General features: G+C 50.2%; 1 protein-coding gene across 2 annotated transcripts in view; it reads right to left on the bottom strand.

Annotated features, from left to right (window-relative positions):
* Nucleotides 1-15754, bottom strand: part of mib1 (E3 ubiquitin-protein ligase mind bomb 1) — a 559645-nt gene that overhangs the window by 338580 nt on the left and 205311 nt on the right. The gene's annotated exons all lie outside the window — the stretch shown is intronic.

Here is a 15754-nt window from a genome sequence, read left to right as displayed (position 1 = left end):
ATTGATTGATTGATTGATTGATTGATTGATTGATTTGGTGCAGTGTACACGGCCGATAAAGCTACGACCATTACTTTCTGTAGCTGTTAAATACTTTGCATTTGCCATCAACGCTTCGGGCTGCTAAGCACGAGGTCGCGAGATCGAATGCCGGCCACGGCGGCCGATATTCGATGGCGCCGAAATGCGAGAAGGCCCGTGCACTTAGATTTAGGTGCACGTTAAAGAACCCCCGGCGGTCCGAAGTTCCGGAGTCCCCCACTACGGCGTGCCTGATGATCAGAAAGTGGTTTTGGGCAGTAAAACCCCATAATTTATAAATAATAATCAACGCTTCGGGCAAAACTGCGACATCTTTCTTCTTCCTGCCCTTTCCTACAGCCGTTCCTTGGGTCTTATTGTTCCACCTTCTTTCTTTCTTCGTTCGGCTTCTTCCTCCTTCCTTTCGTGCCTCTTGCGTTCCTCGCTCTTCGTCCGCCGTTGTCTTTCATTGTTTTTATCGCTTCTTCCGCGACATCTATTTTTCTTTTCCTCCACGTGTTCCGTCGTCGCAGTTGTTCTCTCCCTTCTTCGCTCCCACATTTCCCTTCCCTGTCGTCCTGCTAACGCCTTCCTTCCCTCCATTCTTCTTTCTTCGACTTGCTCTCTCTCTCTCTCTCTCTCTCTCTCTCTCTCTCTCTCTCTCTCTCTCTCTCCCCCCCCCCCCCCACAGCCAACCGCGAACGACAAAACGGCGAGCGCCGCAGTTTCGCCGCGCAGCTACTATACCCTCTTAATACACGCCCGCGCTACCGCGTCCTTCCAGCCTCGGTTCACTCGCGCCTTTCTTCGCATAACCGCCTCGCCATTTCAACATTTGGTCTCGCCGAGACCCGCGCCCTGTACGGGCACTTCAATCCCCGCACGCTTTTAAGGCGGCGTCGGCGGCAAAGGAGGAGGATGAGGAGGAGACGCCATCGCGCACTCAATAGGGAAGCCATAAACCTAAACGGCATAGCGCCGGGCCCCATTCAAACGCCGACGCCGACGGCGCGAGGAAACCTTTTTTGATTTGTAGTTTTTTTCTTTCTGTTTTGTTTCATTCTTTGTTTTTTAAAGAGGGAACAGCGCGCGTGGCGTCGTCATTGCAGTTGTGCAGATCGCAATTGTCGTCGCTCATATTTCGTGTAGCGTTCGTCGTCGTTATATACTCTCTGTTCTTTACAATACGCGGCTACGAACGCTTGCAACACGCGCATGAAAAATATGAAAAAGAAGGATAACGGAATGCAATAAACTAAAACAAAATGGTTCGAGTTAGAGGGCAAAACGGACCAAAGGCATTTGCGTGTGGGACGTATACGCGTCCACAAGCAAAAAAGAAGCAAAAAAAATAACGACAGAAGAAAGGAAACCAAGCTGGAGACGATATATCTGCGAGACAAAGAGTTAGTAAGGCCAGTAAACTGCGCTTTTGCGAGCGCATTTCGGGAGTGTACCACTACCCATTCGCTTCTTTTTTTTTATCATCTCCATGCTTTCGAGGACCCTGTTATACTTCTTTCAACGTCCGCTTTCTTCTTCTTTTTTTTCTTCTTCTTCTTCTTAGCCGTCTCCCAAGACTCGTGAAAGCACACACGTGGCAGAACGGAGCGCCCATTTCGAAAACGGAGCGCGCGCTTGAGTTGTGGGCAAATCCCGGAGTGCGGAGACGGTGCAATTAGCGTCGGCGCGACAACCGCGTACACAGCGCGTGTAGAATTTACGCGTATAAGCGCCACAGCGAGATTCGAGTGAGGCGTTTTACATGCGCGCTCACGTCCAATTGTTTCATCTTTATTTTTCTTATCTTCCTCTTTTTTCTTCTTCTTTACGCGTTCGTGAAGACGTTCATCTCCCAGTATATACAGTTGCATGTAGCTGTGGACACTGTCGGATTAACTTTACCAAGCGGACATCTATTGCAAAACATTTCAGAGATGTACGTTTCAGTTATTATTATTGTTGCTACTATTGTTATTATTATTGTTATTGTTGTTGTTACCATTATTATTATTATTATTATTATTATTATTATTATTATTATTATTATTATTATTATTATTATTATTATTGTTGTTGTTGTTACTATTATTATTATTGTTGTTATTATATTGTTATTGTTACCGTTACTATTGTTATTATTATTGTTACTATTGTCATTGTTACTATTGTTATTGTTGTAGTTGTTGTTGTAACGAAAAAGAGAGTCCACAGACGAGGCGAGCCAAATTGTCCGCGCCTGTATTGAAGTAGCACATTGAGACAGCCGGATCACCAGTGGTTGGGGTGAGCTTAAAAAACGCGCGTTTCTTTTTTCTTTTTTTTTACCCGGCGGTCGTTCGACTGCTAGTTTCCGCTATTCCGACCAAATACAACGCGTAACAATTGGTGGAAGTGCTCGTTATAAAAGGTACATCCCGCACGGCAAAGGAAACGGCCAGCTTCGCGACGCTCCTGGAACGGGAGATACACAGGCGAGCGCCGGAGAGGAGAACCAAAATGGAGGCCACCCATAGGGATACCCTTGCGCGCGATGTTGCACCACGAAGGGATCGACGACAGCGCCTCGCCATGATCATCAGCAGAAGCAGCGGGTGAGCAAGTAACGACAATGTGACTAAATGGTTTATTCGCAAGAAAAAAAAAATTCAGTTGGGGGGGATGGAACGTCGAGACAAAGCTTGTGAGGAACTGGAGCCACGGTGTACGCGTGTACAGGCATTACATCCCGACGTTACGCCCGTTAGACTCGTGGTCGAGGTGTACATAGCAGCTCGCTTTCGCTGATATCGGAGTGAATGCTGTAGGAGTTGAGGAGGACTTCGGGATGAAAACTTGGGAGGTTTATTTACATTATTTACAGTGAAAGTCAATTAACAGTCTTAGAGTCATTACGGGCCGGCAGAAACTCGGACGCTGCGGCCCGTCGCAAGAAGCTCGAAAGAGAAGAATCAAGGAATGCTCTAGGAATCCTCGCCTGCTGCTCCCGGTATGAGTCTTTTAAGCCCTTCGGTGTCTCGAAGACACGTCACGTTCGGCCAATGGGAGAGCCCGCTCAGGTGACGCCATTTTCGGCCAATGGTAGGCGCCCGTGCGATGGAGTCACACCCGGCGAAGAGAGTCGCTGCTCTAGTTTGTCCGAGGGCTTTCTTCTCCCTGCGGTCTTGCCTTGCTGACTTGCAATGCGCCGTCACAATACATGGATGGGGGCGACGCCGCCAGGTTGTCACTGCGCCTTACAGCCGTCTTGCTTCGGGACCCACTTTACCCGCCACAGTGCCAGGCTCTCGCTTCACTTTCGGGAAGAGCCAAGCAGTGAATAGCTCTACCGGCTGCAGACGAAGTGGGGTCCGCCAACTTGTTTGCACGTGCCGTGCCTCAGGAATGTCGTATCCGTGCTTCTGCGCTCCTTAATTAGCTGTGGTGCGATTCGATGTGGTCTGGGGAACTCGAAGTAGGCTCAGGAAACGGTCCCGTATCTTAACAATGCCGCCCGTCCCAAGGCCGCCATCCTTGCAGTTAAATTAAACCTGAACGATGGCTGCAGCCTGAAAAAGTCTTTAAGAAACTGTCGTTCAAAGTGATAATGGTGTTAAAACGGCCCATCCGCGTTAAGCCGTTACATATATATATATATATATATATATATATATATATATATATATATATATATATATATATATATATATATGCGCCTTCCGCACGAACATTAAACTTGAAACACGGGGACTGTCATTTAATGATCAGTCTGCACAAGCTCCTAAGACGGCGTAAACTCATTGTATCGACGTTAAGGCGTTACGAAGAGCTTGGATATACACGTTTATCACAACAACAACAAAAAAGGAAAACGTGAGTCTGTTATCACGTTTACTCTCAAAAGGGAAGAGCGTCGCTACGCAGGGTACAGAAAGCAGAAACGTACGCCTGTGTAGTACATTTTCCTGGAAGGTCGCGGTTTAAGTTGCCCAGGTGGTCAAATCCATCCGCAGCCGCTATTTAAGGCGTCGCTAATGACTCACATGGGGACGCTAAACTACAAAAGATATAGATGCGTGTCCAAAATGCACACAATGGTGGCGTCCAAAACTTGGCGGTGTGTCCGACTCGTGCAATCGCTCCCGGCGCATGCAGCCAGGAAAAGCGAAACCTTCCAGATCTCCTTCTTTTACACACTCGAAAAGACTAGTCGCTGGCACGTGCATTATAGGACACCGCCTATTGCTTCCGGCGCCTGAAGTACGTAAAAGCGCAGCTTCCGAGATTCGACACCCCGCTGCTCCGAGGGGGCCGTTCCTGGGGCTGCAATGTGGACGCCAGCCGTTTTAACATAATATCGTGCGACCTCGCACATTTGGTTGCGCTGAGAAACGCGGGATGCAGTACCTAAGGTTGCCCCGGCTGGTCACGTGCACCGGAGCACCAAACACTTGTTCTATCACTTACCACATTCATCTCCCCCCCCCCCCCCTCCTCGCCCGCAGCAAAGACTGCATATAACGCCACACGCTCTTATCTGCCGCCATAGAGCTCACATCGGCGATAACACAGCTGCGCCAAACGGCACACCTCCAAGGTAGCGCCGGCTCTTCAAGGAACCGGATCGATAACGTCTGACGCAAACTACAAAGGACTGGGTGAGAGAGGCCTAGCGCGATTAACCGCGGGTGTGGTTCCCATGTTTCGCGTCGAGGCCGAACAATGCGGATCGAACGGGCCCGCCTGTAGCCAGAAGGCGAGTTCGGGAAATGGGAAACAATTAATCAGCGTCAAGGCGCGTAGGAGAGAAAGAAACAAGACGAGGCAGAGTGCCACCGGCCTCCACGGCGGAAAATTCGTCCCGCCGCGCGCAGCAAAACAAAGAAAGGGCTGACCACAGCGTTCTTTTTCTCTCCGCATAGTCGGCTTACCGTCGGGCACGCGGCTGATTACCGGACCGGGGAAACAAGAGCGATGTGTGCGAAAACGGAAGAAACAAACAAAAAATAGCACCTGTAGAAGCGAACCCCAAGAAACCAAAAAAAAAAAGAAGGGAACAAATCAAACAAACAAAAGATGAAAACCCGGCAGAGAGGTTTTCCCTTCCGCAGGACGCGCTCTTATCTGAGTGATATTGCTCGTGATGGGCCCCTTTCCAGGTTTGGTCGATGATAAGAGACAGCTTCGTGGTGGTTGGTTCATGTTCAATGTAAGCTTTTCGGTAGCGATACTAAAATGAGGACACACAGGGCAGCGCTTATCTTGTGGTGCGGCATGCCCTGCGGTATACACTCTCAGAAAAGTTTACATCCTTTAAGTCGTATCTTGCCAGACAACGATAAACGCCATATGTCTTGTCCGCATTTCCTTCCTTTAACGCTGCGAGCCCGGCGCTTCCCAGTAACTAACGGCATGCGCTTTATCAGCATGAAGTAGCATTGCCGACAGGAATGTAGTGGGCGCGGCGTTTTCAAGAAAGGAAAGGCAAGCAAGGCAGATGACGATTATTGTTGTGTGGCAGATATACACCCCAAATGCTGTAAACCTTCTTAAAGTGTAGTGTACTCTACGAAAGGTTTACACCCTTTGGGGTGTATATTTGCCACACAGCAATAATCGTCTTCTGTCTTGCCCGCTTTCCTTTCTTAAAAACGCCGCGCCCGCTACTTTCCCGTCGGTAATGCTACTTCATGCTGATAACGCACATGCCGTTCCTGACTTAGAAGTACCGGGCCCGCAACGTTAAAGAAAGGAAATGCGGACAAGACGGATGACGATTAATGTTGTGGGACAAGACAAGCACCAAAAGGTGCTATTTTGTTTAAAACTGCGGGAGAGTTTCTTTTCTCCGTTTTTTTTTTTTCGTTTTTTTTTTTCTTCATTTAAGCCTCAACAGAATGCGGCTTCCGAGGCCGGGTTCGAGCCCACGACCTCGTGCTTTGCAGAGCAACGCCACAGCCACGAGGTATGATGTATAATTATTTTGATAAGCAAAACAGGATTACGTTGTCCAAGTACGAAACAGCGTATTTCTTTCGCTTCCCGCAAGACGCACATATGGCGTCGAAAGTTGGCAGAATGCGGGTACCGCAAGGAAGCTTAATCTCAGCCTATAGTTTCAGAGCGGAAGAAACAAAACAGCAGAGTAGCACGCCGTTTGCTATTTCTATACACTGGTATAGATATAGCAAATCTTAAAGCCGAATGCGCGCCGATGCTCGGGAAATATTCAGAGGGCGGAATTCACAAAGCTTTCGGCTCGTAAGTGCTGCTTCCCATTGAACGCGGTTGCCTTCGCTAGCATGTCCAGCATCATGATTGGCTAAACTTTTCTCTTACGGACAATGTTATAGCGTAAGATCTTTTTCTGCGAACACGAACCCGGGGGCGAGATCGCGCCGTCATCTCGCTTCCCGAACGTTCGCTGTTAAGAACGGCCCGCTGAGGTGCAAGTTTTGCCAGCGAGTTGCGACAGCGGCGTCAACTTTTCTTGGAAAGTCACCGTTACGCTCTAGCCAAACGGCGTCACTAAATCCAGTGTGCGCGGAGGACAAAGCCACGTCCGCCACTCTACGTCGCCGGATTGCCGAGATGAGTTCGACGAGCCAGGTTTTATGACTGAACACGCCACCGCCGATCTGGTCTGCCACGAGCGGGGGAGTTGCGGAGGGAACGTCTTCGGAGACTCCTTCCCACGCGCTGTTCAAGACGCAAGACAAAGGACAACCGGCGACCGCGCTGCGGGGGTCAGCTGGGGAATAAGGTGTGCCTTCTCTGTCGTAAGCCCCGAGTTCTGCGAAGACCGTCTGGCCTCGGTTGGGGACCGTGAACCTCGCGCAAAGAGGTGTGTTTGTAAGCCCTCGTCTACGGTGCCTGGTCGAACGTTTCCGTCACCTTGGGATCGAGGGACGACCGAGTGTTTATAAACCGCTGTTGTGCGGCTGCTCAGTGTACTTTCTCTCGCAGTCATGCTAGACTAATGAACTGCAACGTCCTTATGTAGATACTGTAAATAAACCCATATTCCTCGTTCTCGATGAGAAGCAATCCTTCCCTTCAACAACGTCCTCGGCGTGGACAAGTTGGACGACGGCATGGGCCAGGTACCATCTAATTCATGCCCGACTCCAATCTTGGCAACTGATCACGAGCGATGGGATTGACCCCCCAATCCTCACATGGCTCACGCTCTGGTGATTGGCCAGCGCCACGCTTTCGTCAGCGGTCCGCGAGGCTGGGGCGCCAATCGAACGTCGACTACTCAGCGGCGTTGCGGAGGCAAGGCGAACGCTCGAAAAGCGACGAGGTGCCTGCCGCAATCTCGCCCCGAGGATTTCCCCCAGCTCCCAGGAATATCAAAGCTACCTTGGCACGGATTCTCGAACCAAAATTCTCGGAGCACACTGTCACCAACAGCAAGGCAATCGGCGTTTAGAGATTGGGAGACAGACAACCACTCTCCAAGCGGTAAACAAAAGAAACTGTAAGCGCTTAGAGCGCCGGCAATCACGGAGATGGGATGGAAAGCCGACGACTCAAACGGAGCGGTGGAAATAGGAGACGAACCTCCTGTTCTTTGGTTCAGCTGAAACCTTCATCAGGGATTTAAGGGGGGGGGGGGGAGGGAAGGGGTCATGTGTACGCCTCCAGCGGTCTGTCTCCCTCTGTCATCCGTTAGGGAAAAGAACACGGGAATCCTGATCCCTTTACCCAAGCGAGCCTGCGGTATAATCCACCCTACCATATACACAGTTGTTTTTTTTTCCTAGTAAACATGGGTAATCTTCTTCGTCAGCTTTGTGAAAGATTTACGGGGTGGAATGTTGTTCGATTTACTGTATATCATCCCTTCACTTCAGCGCGAAACACCACCGTGATTTAGTGGCTATAGCGTTTGGCTGCTAATCGCGATATATCACGGGTTCGAATCCGTGCCGCGGGGGCCGCCTTTGGATGAAACGATGAGAGAGAGAGAATGGGAAGGAGGGAGGGAGGGACGAAAATTAAGGAAAAAAAACGCTCGTGTGCTTAGACTTACGTGCACGATCAAGAACTTTACGTGGCCAAAAGTTATTACGCAGTGCTCCACCACGGTGTCTCTTACAAAACACTTCTTTTACTATTTACGATTTACATCTGCACGATCATATTTGCGGTAATCCCGCAGTTTACCCAGCGCCGCAGGGAGCGCTTTTCTAGCCCCGCTGTAACGGCCGCAGCCACACAGGGAAAAATGTCTGATCGGCTCCACAACGTCTCAGTCGGCTCCTCTTGGAGGAGGAAAGAATCCTGGCACACTGGTCGAGGCTAAGCTCAACACAATGTCATTTGACCAAATCTTCAGCAGACCAGGGTATTAGAAGCTATAAATAATATTGTTGTTGTTCTTTATTTTTCGGGAGAATTATTACGTACACTCACAAGACCCAGACTACGCTGACTCGGAGACCTCCGCCCAAAAGTGTCGCCGCTTCTCGAAACAACGTTAGTTAAAGCTATTGAAACCATCGCGTTTTCCATGAAAAATATTTAGTAGACGAAAATCCGGGTTTAGTGTTTATATATGTCAGAATTTTGTGCAACGCTTCTAGGAGTTGGCATCTTTTTGTGCTTCGCACTGCGGGAACTGGCAGGAAGAACAACCGCGATAACGTTCACCCTGCTCTTGACGCAAGGTCTATTGCTGCCGGTGCTCGATCACCTTGGCGTTGTCGTCAGTTGCGCTGTCATAAAGTTTTCATTGTTGCCGCGACAACCAGTGTGCACTATGCCACAGCCTAGAGCGGTCTGCACCGACAGCTGGCAACAAGGGTCGAGATTACAAGCGCGCCTGCACTGAACGGATGTGGTGCGACCGCCATAAAGTTTCTTTCATACAATAATTACTAGAGGGACTTCTAGCGCTGCGATCGTCGACCCACCGTGGGAATGACGGGAAGTAGGTGGATTCTGTCTTATCTTCGTACTTGAGGAGTCAGACGTTCTTGTGGCTCTGTTTATTTACGCTTTGTCTGTCTTCACTTAGGCTAAAGTTCAACGCGATCTGCACATTTATACGTGCAGAATACTCTGCGAACAGGCACGATCGCTACAGATTGCAGCTGCTCGACTTGTCGAGGCGGCCAAATTGAAACGCGCCAAGCGACTCAACAGGCTGGCTTGCCCACAAGAAATTCGTAAGGGGGCCTTCCGCGCCACGCGTCGATGCATGCGTGCGCGGCATAACGGTTTCAACATCGGGCCTCTGCGCTATAGAGGTCCTGCGTTCGAATCCCGCCGTCGGACAATTGTAATAACGTCCCTTTAAATATTTGATGCACAGTGCTATGTTGAAAATGACAAACTTACAAAGTAGCGGAGCCATTTGGAGCCATGAAGGACGAAGCTTAAGCAAATCCATGCATACTTCCCGTAACTCCCACGCTTGCTGAGCCGCCCCGATTGCCGCTCCCACAGACACAAACGCCTGAGTTCCCTATATAGAAATCATTGCATGAAACTCTATGACAACAGCAACAGACTCTGGCCCACGTGGTAGCTGCGAACATGGCGGCTGTGTCCGCATCAAAATGACGGCACAGTGTGGCGCGAGTTGGCTTCAACTTCCATCTTTCAGGCTCGGAACGACATTGCCGATTTGCAAATTGATGACCTTCCACGCCATACTTCGCTATAAACACAGCAAGTCGCACTGACTGCGCCGATTATGGCTATGCGCAGGGACCTGCCGCATCCATCCGCTTTCAAAAAAAAATGCGATTGCTGTGAAAGTTAGAAAGTTATGAGGCGTATTGCACGACTGTTGGTCTACAGACCTGGCCGCTCACCGACAAAAATAAACACGCAATTGCGTAATATGTATCATCATAATCGTTATTTCAGGTCACATCTTTCTTCGTCACCTTAGGTCACTCGGGATCAGACGTGCGTATTACATCTCTCGCATGGTGTAGACAAGTGGCGCAAAGTCGGCGTATCACGTCTCAACACAGTCGGTACATTCTCAACCATTTATGCCAAGAACATTTAGTTGTCACTGCAATCACGCACTTGCCTGCCCAATTAGTAAACATCACCGACATACACCACGGTCGCGAAGCAGCACTAGCCACCGGCATAAGATGATATATAGCTTGTCTCCCTCTTCTCAAGTTCGTTTTACACTTGCCTCGTTGTATTACGAGATCATTCGTTTGATTTCCATAACAATGCTTACCAGGCATCGGTTCTCGTTACTGACTTCCGTATTGCTGTATTTGTATTTGCCTTTCTTACTACCAAAGGCGCAGTATTTTCAGATATTCTAACAATGTTTCTAAGTTTGTTATAGCGCATTTGTGTGAATTCTATACTTGTAAAATTACTATTGTAGCAAATCCGCTCTATAATACCTAACAAAGAAGCCGTGAGAGTATAACAAGCAAACAAAGAGACAACGAGACAAATAAATAAATAAAAACAAAAAGAACGCCTGACGCACGGATAGGCGACAAACCCTCGTACTTTACAATCATACCCACCCACGATAGCCGAACGAAAAGGTGCACCAGGTTTTCCTCCGGCAATTTCGTGGAAAAACTCCGCAGCTCAAACGCCGCGCGCCTGCAGACGCTTCCAGATCAAGCGCAACGAGCAAAGCCACGAACACGAACAATAGACAAGCACGCGCACTCTTCGTCATTTCAAAGGTAGCCAAACGACCGCAGCGCCAAATTCCGCCCCCGCCCCCCTTCCGGCAACTTTGGCACGGGAAACTCAAAAGCGACACGCAAAACAACAGCGCGACGCAACAAGAGAACGGGTTCGCCGACCAACCGAAAGACCCAAAGCGTTGGGCGTCGTCTGTCTCTTTCTTTCTTTTTTTATTATTGATATTCTGGACGGCCACCCCCTGAGAGCGCGGCGCATCAAGCATCGCGGCTCACAGGCCAAAAATGGCCCGAGGCTTCCACAGTCGGCCAGCTAATACCGACATACAAGGGCAATTTATCTGCGGCGAAACAAGGGCCACTCGACGGTGGACCGATTGTCGTGGGGGGGCAAGGGAAGAAGAGGTCAGGACGCCAAATCCGCTTACGGGTCGGTCTTGGGGCACACTCGGTTCACTGCCGGCGTAAGCCCGCACCGCGCCCGAGTTTGCGCCGAACAAACACATAGCGCAGGAGGGGGAAAAAAAGCACGAGCGTTATAAAGGACGGCCAGCAACTGTTGGACAGGAGCGCTCGATGCGTCCGGGCGAACGCTGGACTTTAGCACATATATGTCCAGCAGCGCGGCCATCGTTGGATGACGTTAAAAACATGAATTATCCCTCCAGGCGGTGCGTATATACAACATGTACACGGCAAGAAAATGCCTAGGAATTCCCAGAAGCCCAAATGAAACGGAAGAAAAAAGACGTACATAATTTTTTACTTCATGGTTGATCGCTTCATGACCTCAAGCGCACAAGCTGAGCTTGGTGAGCGATGCACGAACAAAGGAAATCTCAAGGAGGCGGGGAAGTGGCACGCGGTTAATGGGGGGGGGGGGGGCACCCAGTGTACAACTCTGGACCAGTCGCGCCGTTTCTTGCTCGTTTCGACGTACGCCTATTGTCGCTGCCTTTGGCGGCGTTCGTGTCTTCGTCATTAGGCGCTTTGCAGCATTCCTCAGGGCTTCAGCTAATTAGTAAGGCGCTTAAGACGAAGGATGCGTGTATAATTGCGCGCTCTTTTGGTTTGCCGCATTATGGTGCGCTTGCGAATGTAAATTAGGGTGCTTCAATCATCTCAGGGAGGGAACTAATAGAGACGATGGAGATCGTATGCTGCACGAGGCCACGCCAATCCAAGCCACGGACGTGGCGAGCCGACGCATGTGTATTGCCCCATGGAGTTTCATGCAATCACAACTAGAAGGAACTCTGGCGCTAGTGTCTACGAGAGCTGCAACGGGAATTACGGGAGCCAGCATTGGAATTATGAGAAGTACATGGAAAGAGAGAAAGAGTAAAATTGGTCACGAGGAAACAGGTCAACCTAGACGCAGTAAGGCTAAAAGCAGACCAATGGTATCGGTGGCGTAAACGGGGAACAGACGACAGCACGCTACTCTAACGCCATCTCGTAGCCATCGTCGCCGCAAAACCCGTCTTGCGCGGCACTACGATCTTCTTCGGAGCGCTAATCGCAGGAAGGGGCGCCTAGGAGATGCGCTCTACAAAGAAGAGAGGATCTCTCGTTGCACCGGCTGACCATGAACACATTCCAACTCGCCGAGTTCTCGCTTCTTGTGCTACACTGCGTGCTTGCACCACGCGTTCTACTACTTGCACGCATGCATGCACTCAACGCTTTCTTTGGTTTCATATGTTGTCGGTGTGTTTGGCCGGGAAATACAGTTCTAGGAATATACTACAGCGACACCACCCGGATGTCTCGCGCTCTAATGAGCTGTGCTGCCATATTTCTTTCCCTCCGCGCAAGCCTGGCCGATCTGGAAACCTCGAGCTCACCTCGGTGTACGCGCTATCCAGGAACTGCAAGCCTCCCGCTTTTCCCTGCCGCCCACAGAACCGACCCAGATAGCACCGTTCTCCCTGAAGCATCGTTTGCACACGACACGTCTCCAATTGACGCAGTGCGGCGTTTCAGGTAAAAAAACACGTTCCAGAAGGAAGCCCGCACTAATGGCGTCACTAAGCGGTAGGACAAAGATTTTGAAAACATCACGGCCGTGTGCGTAACGCACTCAGTCCTCTCTTATACGACCATTCTCCCCCTCTAATTCTCTCTCTCTCCCTCTTTCCTTGATACGCCACGTGGCGGACGGGCGTGTCTTTGGGCGCACATCTTTCTACGGATGCACTATACGCGATCCTCTGGCCAGCGCTCATTCTCGAGAAATTCGTCCCGACTCGAAACTCATCTCGAGATGGGCCGTAAATTATTCGGCGCTGTCCGGGCGACGTCCCAGCTTTTAAGCCCCTTAATTGGACAGCTGCACCGCGCCATTAGAAGCGAACCCCACGCTTCGCCCAACAGACCGCTGCGTCGTAAAACGGCGTCTCGACTTGCCCACATCGGGCACGCCGAAAACGGGAACGTGGCTAAGAGTCTTTGTTTTTTTAAACTTTGAATGCAATCTGTGCTCCATGGCGCGGTCTCACTGTCCACCACGGAGACGGACAAAACGTTCAAGAACGCCTCGAGGACGTCGTCGCTTCGTCCTAAAGAAGTTGTGGAAGAAAGGTTTGACGGACGCGCCTTACGCGTCACGTGAGGTAGTTGCGGTGGTCCCATCACGACGACAAAGGCAGCGAGGACGACGACGATAATGGCGACAACCACGATGACAATGATGAAGAGATTTCAATTCCATGCGGCAGTTCATTGACTGACGACAATGACCTGAACGAAATGACAGCGCCGCCGCAACGCGTCACGTGACGCGGACTATTGAAGCATAATACGGCTACGGAGAAATGGACGGTTTTTCCCGCAATGCCCAGTTGTACTTACGGGGGCGCACGTACTTCGTAAAACCTCTTGTCTGAAGCCTTTTGCGTGTCATGCCCATCTTGGGGTTGCGAAACCAGGCATAATTTTACTTGCTCAAGGAAGCTATACCAAGCGGTAGCTTTGGTTCACTTGATAGTGTCACGGGCCTCTTTACTGTGACGTGATTACAGATGAAAAAACGAGATAAAACAAGCAAAAACAAAGTCACTGTTTCGCAGGAAAAGCGAATAATTCATTGCGACAGCAAATTATCAGACAGCTATACGAAGTAAGGTTAGTCGTTTTACCAGCCGCATTAACTTCAGTAAACATTCGCTCACTAACTAAATTAACAAGCATAAACATGGCGTCCACAAGGAAACATGAACACATCTCACTCGATGACCGCGGGCATTTGCCGTCAGAACGCTGGCGTGAGGAAGCGCGGCAGCAGCGGTGAGCGAATTTCCCTTCTTCCTGTGCGACTCGCTTCAACGCGAACTCAGCGCCGAGAACACAGCGCACACGAAGCCATCAGTCCTCGGTGCTTCTAGACACTGTACCCATCGTCGATCGCTTTCAAGATAAAGCCCGCGCGGCTGCGCTCAGCCGCGTCATACGCAGCCGCAGCTAAATATATAGAAGTACGAAACGTACTAATGGGGAGTCTGAGCTAAGGGCCCCTCACGAGGTCTGGGCATCTTGAGCTGGCAAGCACAACTGGTGTATACTATGAGCGCTATCCATCTTGTCTGCTATTACATCTCTACGCGCCGCGAAAAGAGTTTAAACTTCAAACTAAACGCCGTTGGTACTTCTCGCGGAAGCCCCGATCCATGCCGGAGAGTCGACTAAAATTGCAAAAGTGCACCTACTTACATGGCAGTACCGTGACGTCACTGAAAGTGACACGTGACTTGGAGAATTATTCAGGGCAACACCAATTATTTGTTTAATCTGTTGCTTCAATAGAGGAATTAAAGTTTAGAGACATAATACAACATACAAACCGAATGTCAGCGTGAGTGTGCGTTTCTTTCTTACTTCGTACCGTAGCAAGAAGGATATGTACTTCCGTTTTCTTTGCTTATTCCCATGCCGTGCAGTCGCGAGCGCAGAGAACGGAACTATGTCGTTTCCTACCGTGTTCCAGCGCCGCGATCATGCTCTTCCATCCTCTCGCGCCTGCCTCGGCGCTGGTGATTGTGGCACTGACTAATACCTCTAATCAGGTGTTCTCGTTCAGGGCGCCCAAAACCATCAACATTTGCGTTCAATCGTGTTTTCACCCACCGTTGCTGCTTAGGGGCTATGGTGTTGGGCTGCTGAGCACGCGGTCGCGCTATCGCAGTATCCCGGCCTCGGCGGCCGCTTTTCGATGGGGGCGAAATGCGAGAACAACCATGTGGTTAGATTTAGCTGCACGTTAAGAACCCCAGGTGGTCGAAATTTCCGGAGTCCTCCACTACGGCGTGCGTCATAATCAGAAAGCGGGGTTTTGCCAAGTAAAAACCTAAAATTTTCATTCGTGTTTTCATATCGCGATATACTGGGGCAGAGAATTTGAGACCGAGACCACCGTACCGAGTGACAGAGGGCAAGTGCCGTTAGCGCCTTGGAAGAGGGAGGGGCAGTATGGGAACGCTGGCATGATGAGCGGCAACAGAGCCAGCTGTCGAAGAAGACGACGAACGCATGTGTACGACACGCGCCATTGCTGATGATGACAGTCTTTGCTCACAGAGATCTGTTGACGGACACGACAAATGCACGACATCCTAGCGATAAATAGCCTTCGCTGCAAAAGTTACCGAACGAACATTTGTACTGGCGCGGGCGATCGAACGCCCGGCACTCTCCTAGTGGCAGCTAACGCTAAGCAGAAGTTGTGCGACGTTGTATCGCCATCACGAGGACGTCAGCTTGATCACGTTCAAACAGTTCTTCGAAGGAGCAGAAATGGCATTGTTGTTGTTTTTTTACGTAAACCCACGTGAAATAGACATCAGCACGCAAGATTTCAGAACCACGTATGCACAATCCACGTATCTCCCGCCAACGCACGTTCAATGCATGTATGCGCAGAACCCAACAATCGGCCTGTCGTATATACACTCTCGTCAAACGAACGCAGAAGGAATGCTGGCGCTGCCGCTGTACGATTGTAGCGCACGCGTACGTGCCAATATGATCCGGTCCCAAAAGGCGACGGGGACACGCCCAGCACGCTGATGGTGCACGAGCAACGGAATGAGCTAGCGGAATCAGGCTTC

This window comes from Dermacentor andersoni, chromosome 9, assembly GCF_023375885.2.
Source record: "Dermacentor andersoni chromosome 9, qqDerAnde1_hic_scaffold, whole genome shotgun sequence".
NCBI lineage: Eukaryota > Metazoa > Arthropoda > Arachnida > Ixodida > Ixodidae > Dermacentor > Dermacentor andersoni.
This window is presented reverse-complemented; position numbering and strand designations above follow the sequence as displayed.